Source organism: Rattus norvegicus, chromosome 9 (assembly GCF_036323735.1).
Source record: "Rattus norvegicus strain BN/NHsdMcwi chromosome 9, GRCr8, whole genome shotgun sequence".
NCBI lineage: Eukaryota > Metazoa > Chordata > Mammalia > Rodentia > Muridae > Rattus > Rattus norvegicus.
Genome location: NC_086027.1, coordinates 111,445,265 through 111,458,381, shown reverse-complemented (window position 1 = coordinate 111,458,381; position 13,117 = coordinate 111,445,265). Strand labels below are relative to the sequence as shown.

The 13,117-nt window shown below is 41.7% G+C and overlaps 1 protein-coding gene across 4 annotated transcripts in view; it reads left to right on the top strand.

Moving 5' to 3' along the window:
• The first annotated feature begins 4,678 nt into the window (after positions 1-4,678).
• The window catches only part of Pja2 (praja ring finger ubiquitin ligase 2), a 50,080-nt gene continuing 41,641 nt past the window's right edge, over positions 4,679-13,117 (top strand). For 2 of the 4 annotated variants that reach the window (NM_001277278.1, NM_138896.2), the window contains exon 1: positions 4,679-4,795. The gene's annotated coding sequence lies outside the window, so the exon portion shown is untranslated. Of the gene's footprint in view, positions 4,796-7,216; positions 7,248-13,117 lie in introns of those variants that run through there. The other 2 variants (XM_063266624.1, XM_017596266.2) reach the window with 1 other exon arrangement.

Sequence of the window (13,117 nt, the reverse complement as noted above, 5' to 3'; positions counted from 1 at the left end):
TACTCAGCATCCAGCACAGAACTCAAAAAAGGCCTGCATTCAGAATAAATCATAAAGTTTTAGAGCATCTATGTAATGACACAATGCTCAAGGTTTCTAAAGGGAAATCCTTGTTCACCCACGATAGCATTCAGAACTATTCTAGCCAGTTTGGGAAAGGTTTGTAGAACAGACTCAAATGTAAGCATCTATCAAGTTACATATAATGTGTGTGTGTGTGTGTGTGTGTGTGTGTGTGTGTGTGTGTGTGAAATTACATCAAGGTCATACTGGGCAACCATGAGAACTTCCACCCTCCCCACAGCAGTAAAGGAATGAAGAAAGGACAGACACATAGACACAGAAAAGCTGGGATAGTGGTCTGGGCTATCTGATGTAGAAGTCGCAGCATCCCAGACATTATGTGTTTATTAAACACAAATGAACAGGTGGGCAGGGTTATTACATACAGAGAAAAATGGAGGCAGGGTTAACTGGTCAGGGCCGTGAAGACACATGAGGTATTCATCCCGACACTGGCATTGACCAAAACATGGTGTCCAAGAGAAGCCCAAGCAGAAGGTGACATCCACATTGTCCTTCTCATCAAGAGACGCAGATTAGGGTTCAAAATTATTCCAAGAGAATTTTAAAAACCCTCATAGAAGAACACTACAAAGAAGGAACCTGTAGTGACTTCCTGGTTGTCAACCTGACTGTGTCTGGAATGACCCACCATCCAGATTTGGAAGACTCACCAGTGATCCAGATCTTGAGGCTGGGAGATACAAGTTTCTGACCTGGATCTTGGCATGGAGATCCTTAGGCAGAGTGGCTATGAATCCCAGGAAACTAAGGCAAGGAGATCTCTGAGTTCAAAATCATCTGGGACAAAGCAAGTTCCAGATCCAGGCGTGGTGGTGCACAACTTTAATCTGGGCCGCGCCTTCTGCTGGAGACCTACAAAAGGACAATGGAAGAAGGAAGATTGGCTCTTCTTTGCCTGCCTGCCTGGCGGGACTGAGGAACTGCTAGACCACTGTTGGGGAGTCGGACTACAGACTGTAAGTGATCATAACAAATTCCCTTACTGTAAGACGATCCTCAAGTTCTGTGACTCCAGAGAACCTGACCACTATGGAACCTAAGGGCCTCTATAGAAATCCTGCTCAAATCACTGACCGGTCTCTCAGTTAAGAAACAGACATGGAGCAAGCAGAAGACAACAGCTTGTGGGAGAGGGCAAGTCTGTCCCTAAGCTTTGCTGAGCTGTAAATCTGGCCATTGTCTTGTTAAACAACCCTTTGGAATGTTGTAGTCTGTTAGTAGTTACTTTCCAGCACTCTGGGAAGGTTGTCTGCTAGGATTCCCTGGACTTACGGTAGCTGTCCTCAACTTTCCTAACACTGTGACCCTTTAATACAGTTCCTCCTGCTGTGGTGACCCCCAACCATAAACTTATTTTCATTGCTACTACATAACTGCATTTTTCCTACTTTTATGAGTTGTAATATAATATCTGCCTCTTCCAATGGTCTTAGGGGGCTCCTGTGAAAGGGTGGCTCAATCCCTGACAGGGTCATGACCCATTGGTTGAGAACTGCCGCCTTATATAGAAAGGAACATTTTCAGAGGTCTTTATACCCCCATGTTTGCTGGCTTCCCTCTGAGACTATGATTAGAACACAGGTCCCCTCTCAGCTTATGCCCACAGTTATTAAATTATATGTGCACCAAGATTGCTGGGAAAGTTTGTTTAAATACAGCTGATTGTCACAGGGATTTCTGATTCAGGCCTCAGACTGTTCTCATGTGTCTTAGTTTGGGTTTTACTGCTGTGACACCATGACCAAGGCAACTCTTAAAAAGGCAGACATTTAATTGGTGCTGGCTTACAGGTTCAGAGGTTCAGTTCATGATCATGGTAGGGAGCATGGAATCATACAGGCTGAGTTGCACTGGAGGAGCCAAGCAAACCTTGGATCAAAGTCAACATCTTGATCCAAAGGCAGCCAGGAGGAGGGTCTCATCTGCACTGGGTGGAGTTTAAGCCTCAAAGCCCATCCCCAGTAACACACTTCCCTCAACATGGCTACACCATCATAAGCCAAGCTTAGTCAATTCGCCACATGAGGCAATACAGATGTTGTTTTGATGAATGGCCTTTACGTGTACGCTACAGGGTTGGAGAGATGGCTCAGCAGTTAAGAACACTGCTTTTCCAGAGTATTCTTACTTTCACATATTAAAAATAGTAAATGATAAATAATAAATAGTAAATAAATAGTAAATAGTAAATCTAGGCCAGAAGCAACAGTTATAAACGCAGGAGCGAGTGTGTAAGAATATATCAGTCTGAGTTTAGAGTTCATGCTCTAAGGCTCCATCCCAGAACTTCTCAGACTGCAACCTAAATCACGTGTGATGTCTTGGATGACTGTACTTGGGGTACATGCTGGCAAGATTAGACACAATGACTCACATGGTGAGAAAGTGATTGCTATTTTAGGTTTATTTTTCTATCCTTTCATGACATCACAGCAAAATGTCACTCGAGTGCTGTGTCTTTATTATACGCCTCAGGTTTGATAATGTACCCTTTTAAGAAGGAGTTCCTGACTCAGAGATTTAGTTCATATCAGTCAGGGTTCTCTTGAGTCACAAGACTTATAGAATGAATCTTTCTTTCTTTCATATATATAAATATAAAGGGTATTAATTGAAATGACTGATAGGCTACAGTCCAACTAATCCAACCATGGCTGTCTGTGAACAGAAAGCCCAAGAATCCAGTAGTTGCTTAGTCCCCTGAGAATGAGTGTCTGAGCTGGTCTTCAGTATATGTTGGAATCCTGAGGAAGTAGGCTCTAATGCCAGTGAAGGAATGATGTGCTGCCAATGCAGAAGCAAGCAGGCAAAGAGCAACATCCTTTCTTCTTCCCCATGCATATATATATATTATATATGTATAAATTATATATATATATATGTATATATATATATATATCTCCAGTAGAAGGTGTGGCCAAGATTAAAGGCGCATGTCTTCCTGCTTCAAGAACTGGATTTAAGGTGTGACTTTCTGTCTACCTCAATATCTGGATCAAAAGCTTGTGTCTTCCCACCTCAAAATCCAATCAGAAGTATGTCTTGCCAGCTCAAAGATCCAGACTAGAAGTGGATTTACCCACATCAAACCAACCAGAAAAATCTCTCACAGATTTGCCCTCCATTCTGGAGTGTAGTTCATTCCACAGAATACATGATTCACAGACAGGGTATGAAAATGAATGAAATTTGAAAAATCCTGTGCCTGCCAACCTGTTAGTGCGGTCAACTGGACCAATCTTCAAGACTCTAAAGAAAAATTAGAGGAAAGTAATTAAAATATACTTTCTCTTTCAAGAGAGGTGTTTACCTAAAAGACAGAGTTGTTGCTGTTGTTGTTGTTGTTGTTGTTATTGTACAATGTATGCTAAGGGGTATTCTGGGAATTAAACTTGGCTTCACAAATGTCGAGCAAATTTTCGTAGGCTAGTATTGTATGGGAAATTTTGAATACTTTCTTTACATCAATGATAGAAAAGGTAGTTCCAGTTCACTGGTGGACTTTACAGTTAAAGGACATCACAAGAAGTGAGGCTCTTAATTCAGGGAGGGGGGGCAACGTGATAAATATATCTTGAGCTTTTGGGCTCTAGGTGCTGGAGCTGCGGGTGGGGGCGGGGAGTAAGAGAAGAGAACAGGACTGTAATCAGAGAAGCAGGACGGCTTCAGGATGAGAAAAGAGGACATGTGCATCACTGACATAACGAACCTAAACTGTGACTGGGTTAAATTAAGCAAGGTGTCCAGGGACTCCAGCTGTTGTATTTATTTTGGTTGCAAGCGACGAGAGCTGTTACCTCTCAGCCTGACACTCGATACAGCTTAGCTGTCAGCTGCTAAACTTTGGTCGGGCAAAATCTCCATCTCACCTATAGCTCCCCCATCCAAACAGAACCAGAGAGCAGGGTGAAGGTCTGACCAGTGGCGGGCGGGAACTACACACCAGGGAGAATCGAGAGCAAACGAGCTCTTCCTCCGGTACGTTTCTTTCCCCGTTGCTATCGGAACTGCAACTGGTTTGGGGGTTTTCTTTTCTTGCATTTAAATTGCAGATATTGCGTAGCTTCTCACTGCCTTGGGAACGAACCTAGCACCTCCATTTTGCGGGGGGCTGCGGGAAAGTAACTGCGCCAGTCCTGCGCTCTGCTCTCCACACCCCCTTCCCTACAGGAGACCCCGCCCTTTTCTCCCAGCCAAACCACAAAAGGTCTGACAGCCGCTCGGGCCTCCGCGCCCCGCCCCCGCCCAAACGTCGCAGTGCTGCAGGGGCGGACGCAGGGCCGGACAGAGGGCGGGGCCGAGCGCGTCTCCCCGCTCCTCGGCCAATCCGCGAAGGGCCTGGGAGGGAGCCTGCGGAGCCAAGCAGAGAGACAGCCCGAGTTATTTTCCCTTTTTCTGCCACGTCCAACCATGACGTAAACCTACTTCTCGGACAGCGATTGGATACGTACCTTTCCCCTGCAGAGGGCCGTGAAGTCTATTGGCTGCGCTCCGAGAGGGCGGGGCTGAGGCTCTCACTTCCTCCGCCTCCTTCGCGGCGCAAGGGGCGGGACGCGCCGCCGCCGCCACCGCCTCTGCTTCCGCCGCCGCCGCCGCCGCTGCAGCCGCTGCGCGTTCGGCGGGGGAGGAGTCGGAGGCGGAGAAGAAGGCGGTGGTGGCGGGTGGAGGATCGAGCGCTGTTCTCGCTCTGGAGCCGCTGCACATCTCGGTGAGGGGATTTTTTTTCTCTCTCCATGTCAGAGGGGATCTGGGTGAGGGAGCCGCTGCCCCGGCGCCTCGGCTTCGGGGGTCCACCGAGGAACCGGTCGGGCCGCAGCCGGCCATGGTGGGTGGGGTTGGCGACTGAGAGGCCTCTGGCCTCCGGGGCCTCGTCCAGCCCACCCGGAGCCGCGCTCTAGCCCGAGCCGCCGCGCCCGCCGCCCGCTCGCTCCCGCCAGCCGTCTGCCGTCCTTGGTACCCCGGCCAAGGACCCGGTGGCTTGCCCCTCGCGGCCCGGCAGTGCCGCCCACCCTCAGGCCCGCCGGGGAGGACCGTGGCGCACTAGGCCTGCGGGGCCCCTGCCGGGTACGGCACGCCTTCCACCCCTGCCCCCCGTATTTGCGTCCTTCCCGATTGTCACCGAGGCCCAGGCACCCTGTCAGGCAGGGCCAGTAACCTAGCTCCTTCTCATTCAGCGTTAGGCCTGAGCAAGCCGGTCAGAGGCACCTTCAGGGCTGGCCCCCACTCCCCGCCCCCACTCCACCCCCACCCCACCCCCACCCCAAGATGCCTCCCGGTTAATCATGTTTTGCGCACATTCAAAATGGTGAGTTGAAAGCTGCCCAGACCAACTTGAAGAAAAGGTAAACAGCTTCTGATGGATGAAGAACCTGGAGGTTGCCCTCATCAGTTGTTAGAAATAATAATAATAATAATAATAATAATAATAATAATAATAATTTAAAAAATCGTATGTCTACATAGACAACTGCTTTGAGGCTCCTCGTTCTGTCAAGTATACGAGATTCTCTCTTTTTTTAAAGAGGCCTTGCTCTATTTTTAATCACGAAGTAGTTGCTTATAATTCTTTTAAGATGGCAGTCATCTTTGCCGAAGACTAACAGGTCATTGGATGACTATGTGAAGGGACATTAAAAATAACAGAAATAAACGTGACATGTTTGTGATTGTCTTCTGGATTTCATGTCGTTTTTATGTGGAATAACTTTATTCTTCTATTACAGACGTGCACCCCTCGGTGTAAAATTCAACAGTATAAATAAAGAAAGCAGTACTAAGTAAACACTAATATGTGAATACCTCCTTAAGTGCCCCACTAGTATTTAGGCTTGGTGGTCGCCTTTCAAAGTGCGTTCACAAATGCATCTTTAAAGACACGTTACGTGTACATGCAGAGTTGTCTGCTTCAGGAGTGGGAGTAAGGGTTTTACTGAGCACGTGTGTGCAGAGCTGGTTTCTTCCAATCAGGTATCTTGGACATAGTCCCTTGTTTTATGTAGGCTGCCCTAATGCTTTTTCTAAGGGTACATCCTATGTCTTTAACTTGATGAACTTCAATTAAATATTCCTCCTGGAAGCCGTTTGAATGATTGCTGTTGAAAGTTACGCTTTATATAAAGGTAACTAACTCATTCATTGATGCTGAATTGTAAGCTTTAAATCCTTTATTGTAGAGCATTTCACGGTGTGGAAGACTGTGATGTAAAAAGAGCAACTCCCACTTTCCCTTCGAATATATTGCCTCCATCCCAAGACTCAGACAGTGTTTTAATAAGGGGAAAAACTGATCCTTCTGGAGCACAGACCATAGAAGTAGAGGTTCAGAGGTAAAGGGTATGAGTATTTAAACTTGATAGCTGTCTAACCCTCATTACTCTTTTGAAAGATATTTTGACTGTTTCCTGAGTGTTTCTTCTAGGTCATCTTCAGACCACTTATGAGTTAAAATTTAAAAACCCTATTTTGAATAATGTTACGAATAAGTTCTTAGAACTGTTTTATAGTCTTAAGGCCCTCCAAAAACCTCACCATCTTTTCATATTTCACATATGAAATGTATAATGGCATTCCTTTTCAATATTTCCAGCTCCTTTATGGTTGTATTGCTGTAGTAGATGAAAACTTTAACTTTTATTTCCTGTCTCTGGCAATAAAAACAGCTTTCCGTCCCCCCCCCCCCCCCCGTTTTTTTTTTCATGGAGCTAATATTTTTGTTTAGTTGACAATTATATGAAAGTATTTTTTTGTTTCCTTTCCAGTTTTTATAACATTCTGTTCACTGCATTGTCCATTACGTGCTACATATTGTTGAATTGTAGGGCTAATAGTTAAAATATGTTAGTTTTCTTTAAGGTGAATGCCTCTGAGGCTGGCTGGCATTAAATACGATTTTTCACAAAGCTTTCTAATAGTCAATATTAAAAGTTAAAAATATGTCCTATTTTTAGCTTGCCAAGATGATGTTATTGTTTTCATTTTTAAAAACATTTAGCGAGTGTGTGTGTGCACATGTGTGTTGCTACAGCATGCTCATGGTGATGAGAGGACAGTGTGTGGGAGTTGATTCTTCTGTCTGGGTTTCTGCAGGTTGCATATTGTCAGGCTTTGTGGCAAGCACCTGACCTGTGCACCGCCTCACTGCCTCCTGTTGCTTCAAAAAGGTATTGGAGGTTAAGGTCTTTCTTTTTTTTTCTCTCTCTTTCTTCCTTTCTTTCTTTCTTTCTTTCTTTCTTTCTTTCTTTCTTTCTCTCTTTCTTTCTTTCTTTCTCTCTCTCTCTCTCTTTCTTTCTTTCTTTCTGACATCTTTTCAACTTTATATGTGGTTCTATTTGGGTGTTACTAGTAGTTTTTATATACTGGTTCCTTAAAAGAGACTATCTTTTTAAAAATCAACTTTTTAAAATTAGAGAGTGAGTTCTAATTGCTGAAATGTACTTAAGATGTGCTTCTTACTGTGTTCTCAGAAAAGCACACTTTTATGCCATTATGTATATATAGATATGCAGAATATATAACACAGTGAGGGTAGTATTTTCATTTCTTTGAAAACTTATGTTCTTTTGAGGTCAACCAGACTTTGACCCTGAGCCCCGGGAAACTACATCTTTCTTACATCATTACATTGGTTTCCCTTTGCCTACTGTTTCATATAAATGTAATTATTTCTTTTGTATCTTTCATTTCCCAGCATCATGTTTTTGAAGACCATTTGTGTTTGTGTGTGTGTTTGTGTGTGTGTGTGTGTGTGTGTGTGTGTGTAAAACTAGCTTATTTCCGTTTTTTGTGAAGTAGCATGATAATTTACTGCTGTTATATTCATTTAATTAATTATGAATATTTGGGTTGTCACTGATTTGGGGTTATTAATAAAGGTGCTGTGAACATTTATTGTGAATTAAAACTTTTTTTAACCTGAAAAATCTAGACGTGGTATTTCTTGACTTACATAGAAAGTTTAATCACTGTCCCATGTCACTTGTCTGCCAGTGACATACACCAGTTTGGTTTATCCACATGCTTACACACTTCCAGCATGTATAGCACACTGGTCTTTATTACTGTCGTTCACTTGTTTATTTTCTTGGTCTTTTTGAAAAGAAATCTGTTTTGTAGCTGAGACTGTAATGAACTCAAATGGTGTAGTCCAAGCTAGCCTTGAACTCTTAATCCTTCTGCCTCAGGCTTCAGACTTCTGGGATCGGATCATTCCTGGGCCACGGTGGATTTGAACTTGTATTTACTGGGTGACTCATGATGCTGATAAGGTTGTTGATGTCTTCATTGTAAATGCTTCCTTCAAGTCTTTCAGCCATCTTAAAACTGAGCTGATGAATGTTAAAGCATATTAAATATGTTTATGCAGCTGCTCTGACAGACACGAACCCACATTTCAATGTGAAGGGTTTTGTTTTCTTTATTTCCAAACTGTAACCAAGAGGAGGAGCTGAAGAGATGGCTCTGTGGTAAGAGCACCAGCTGCTCTTCCAGAGGACCCAGCTTCAGTTCTCAGCACCCACATTGGTCTGCTCACAAATGCCTGTAACTCTAGCTCCATGGAATCTAATGTTGTCTTCTGGCCCCACAATTAATTCCTTAAAAAGAGCTTTTAGTTAGAATTAGTTTGGTTAATGAGGTGGTTTTTTTTTTTTTTTTCATCATCTTTGCTAAGAATTCTTTGCCAAATGCAATGTTGAATACATTTCCTCATGTTTTTGGCTATATATTTAATAGTTTTGGTTTTTACATCAAGATGCATTATATATTGAGTTGTATTTTTGTTTTATGATGTGAGAAAAGGTTTAAGGCTTGTTTTCTTATCTAGTGGATATGTCATTCTAGTTCTGATTCTTGAGAACATTCCTTCTCTTCTTTAGATGAGTATAATCAGACCACAAATGTGATGTGTGTTTTGACTGCCCCTGGAGCTCTGTACCTGTAATTTTGAAACTACTATATTATCTTATATTATTGAGGTATTTACTTTGTAGTAAACCTTGAAATCAGGAGATGGGAGCTCCTGAGCTTTTTTTTTTTTTTTTTTTTTTTTTTTTTTTTTTTTTTTTTCCGGAGCTGGGGACCGAACCCAGGGCCTTGCGTTTGCTAGGCAAGCGCTCTACCACTGACCTAAATCCCCAACCCCATGAGCTTTTTAAGTATCACTTTGTTTGGCACTGGAGAAGATGGCCTAGTGTAGGTAAAGTGTTCACTCCTCAAGCAGAAGGCCTGAGTTCTAATGTGTAGCACCCACATAAAAAAGCCTAATGTGGCCATGTCCTTGTTACCCCAGCACTGGGGAATCAAAACAGGCGGAGCAGAGGCAGATGACCACCCAGAGTTTGCTAGCCACCAAGTCTACCCCATCAGTGAACTCTAGGTCCCTTGAACAGACCCTGTGTACGCACACGTGCATGGATACCGGAAGTGAAAAGCAGTAGGGACAGTTAGCTCAATCTAACCTTCAGCTAGAGCTTCTACACTGTTAATTAGAAATGGAGATTGGCTACTTTAAAAAACAGTAATTTTACCGTTTAATTCAGTTTTCTTATAGTTCCTTTACTGGTAAACTTTGCATTGAGAAATTTATTTTAGTTTTCTTAATGCAAGTCAGCTTTTCCCTGAGTGTTTCCAACAGAGATGGCAGCACATGGTACAGTCATAGTTCATTCCCATTCTGTTAGAGGTCATTGAATTCTAACTATGTGTAAGTATTGAGCTCGGTCCTGAAAAAACGTTCTGTCTTGTTTTTATTATATTTAGGGAGTTGTTTTCTGTAGTTGATAAATGTAATAACTTTATTTTCAATTGTGTCATCTTGCCTTTTGTGGTTAAACCTCAGAGGTTTTATTTTTCCATCTGTCCATGAGGATATTTTTTCATTTAATTCATTTAATTCTTTTTTATTATGTTAATAGTAAAACCTTAGAAATAATGTCTTTTATATTTTGGGGGAATTTTTTTATTCAATTATTTTTCTTTTTTATATGAATGTTCACTGGAGTTTTCAAGATAAACTTTCTTAGTGTAGAGTTTTAAAAGGCAAATTTCTTGAGTTATTACTTGAATAGAGATAGGATTCTAGGAGTTATCTATTTCCTTTTGAAAACATGGTCTTTGGTATTGAAAGTGTCACTTTCACTAGTATCAGTATCGGAAGTTTGTGTTTTAAGAAATTCATTTAGTTAACACAATAAAGTTGCTTTCTTACTGTTAAGGACTTTGTCTTAATGGCGTGTGTTTTTTTTATTTTTGGCTTTTTTTAAACTTATTTTTCTAATCATTCAGAGAAGACTTGATGTCTCCAAGTATAATTGAGAATATATCTATTTCTTTCCTGTTCATTTTTACTGACTGTGTTTAAATATCTCTTGGTACATGTCAGTGTCCAAGATTATTCTATCAGTGTGATGTATAGACCCCATTATTATTAACTAATACCCCTGATCTCTGAAGTATTCCTCAATCTGAAGTCTAGTTTAATATTAATATAGATTCTTTTCTTTGGTTAGTGCAAATGTGATAAGTCTTTCCCATCCTTTTATTTTTATCCTCTGCTATTTTAAGTGGTTAAGTTGCTCCCTTAAAAATTATTTGTATGTGCCTGATTGTATTGATTTGTATTGTATATGCAGTCAAGAGCTCAAAGTCAGAAGAGACGTTGGATCCTCTGGATCATTAGGTGGGTGCTGGGAACTGCACCCCCTTCCTCTGCAGGAACAATAAGTGTCTTTAACCACTACAGAGCCATCTCTAACCCTGAAACTCAGTTCTTAAAGTCTTACTAACAGTTTCCTTTTTATCGAGATGATTATGCCATTTACCTTTAATGGAGCTGTTGGTAGGTATGATAACATTCTTGGTTGTCAACCTGACAGTATCTGAACTATAATCCAGACAGAAATGGAGGGCACACCTGTGAGAGATACTCTGCTTGGTTTGAAGTAGGTGAATTCACTTCTAGTCTGGACCTTTAAGATGGGAAGACATACTTTTGATTGAATCTTGAGGTAGGAAGACACACCTTTAATTCAGATCTTGAGGTGGGAAGATAGACCTTTAGTCTTGGTCACATGTTCTGCTGGAAGCCTATATAAGGATCCCAGTGAAAACAGACCAGCTCACTCACCCCATCTTGTGGGACTGAGCAACTGCTAGATTCTTGTATTTTCTGTTTACAGCTAGCATGGTTGGATTAGTTGGACTGCAAGTAAGTCATTTCAGTCAGTTCCCTTTAAATGTTTATAGAGAGACTCATCGTATAAGTTCTGTGACTCTAGATAACTCTTAATACCGTAGAGTTAGATTTAAATCTATTAGCTTATAAATTTCTTTCTGTTTAGCTTACCTGTTCTTTACTTTTTTTGTCTGTAAATTCTTTGGGGCCAAATGATCTGCCTGTCTCAACCTCCAAATAGCTGTGATCCTTAGCTAGCCTTTATCTGTGAAGAGGCTTTCTCAGACTTAAAACCTTCACACCACACCGTCTCCCAGGAGTGCTGAAGATCACGTGTAGTAGGCAAGTGTTGTACACGAGAGCTGTGTATGTTCCTACACACCTACTACCCAGTTTTGGTTTATTGTAACTTTTACTAATGAATCATAGTTTATACCTCTCTAAAGACTATCCATTAACAAATACTGGTGTGTTTCCCCTTTCAAATGACTCCTTTGAGTTGGGTTTACAGATTATGCAGAATCTGGATGCTAGAGCACCTGGTTTTCCTCACTGAGTTACTTATGTACTTTTAGATCCTTACATTCATATAGTACATGCACTTAAAACTCTTCTCACCTTCAAAGATGCTTGTAATAAATGCCAGGTGACGACCTTAGCAGAGTCTTAAGACAACAGTTATGTCTGGACTGTAAGAAAGATGTTTGATATTTAAAACCTAATTCAGTCCTTTATTAGTCCTTGACATGCCTAGTGAGGCACCAACAAATTGGTATTCTACATTTCACAGCAGCCAAATATTTATTTCAGAAAATATGGGTCATTCATTTATACATAAAAGGGGCCCACTGTTTGGATCAGTTATATTTTCAAAACCACAAGATTTAAAAACTGCTTTGAAAATTCTTAGTGAAATAGCATATTCATTCTTGATAGAATTAGTTGAGACAGCTATCAAATTTTCTAGGTTGTCTGCATAGAAAATAACTAATAACTTGGTGTTAGGAATTTGTACATCAGTACAAATACTGTGCATTTGCGTTTATAAACTACTTGCATTTATAAAGACTGTATTTCAGAAGCCCTTGTGAACATTAGGTAAAGTGCCAGGACTACTCAAACAACCCTGGTTTGTTCAGTGGCCATGATGTTGTGTTAAAAAAAGACCTGCATTAATTTGCATACTGCATAAACCTTCATGCACATTTCTTTGAATACTTGGCCCATGGCTAGTGAGTGATGCTGTTTTGGGAGGATGTGGAACCTTTTGGAGGTGGAGCCTGCCTGGTGGAAGGCAGTCACTGGCTGCAAGCCTTGAGTTGTATAACTTGGCTGCACTTGTTTCCCCCTAAACCATTCCTGCTACACTGCCTTCTCATCTGTGATAGACGAGACCTGCAAACTGCGTGCCAGAAAGAACCCTTTCTGCCTTCAGTGTTTCTGTCTTCCTTTTTTTTTTTTTTTTTTTTTTTTCTTTTTTTCGGAGCTGGGGACCGAACCCAGGGCCTTGCGCTTGCTAGGCAAGCGCTCTACCACTGAGCTAAATCCCCAACCCCACTTTCAGTGTTTCTAGTCAGGAATTTGGTCACAGCAATAAGAAAAATTAAAGGAATTTCTCTGTGATTTATATCATGGGTCTGTAATCACAGTCTATATTCAAGTAACATATGACAGGTTGTTTCTTCCTACTGTCATTTATGCCACTATATTTTATTTTACATATGCTATAAATTTGTACTTGCTTTTTACACTTGTCTTGGTATCTGTAGGGCTTCTGGGGCCCACTGTAGATTCTGACAATCAGGGATATTAGCCCCTTATATGAAACACGGTGTTCATGTTGGTCTACGTTCTTGCCCT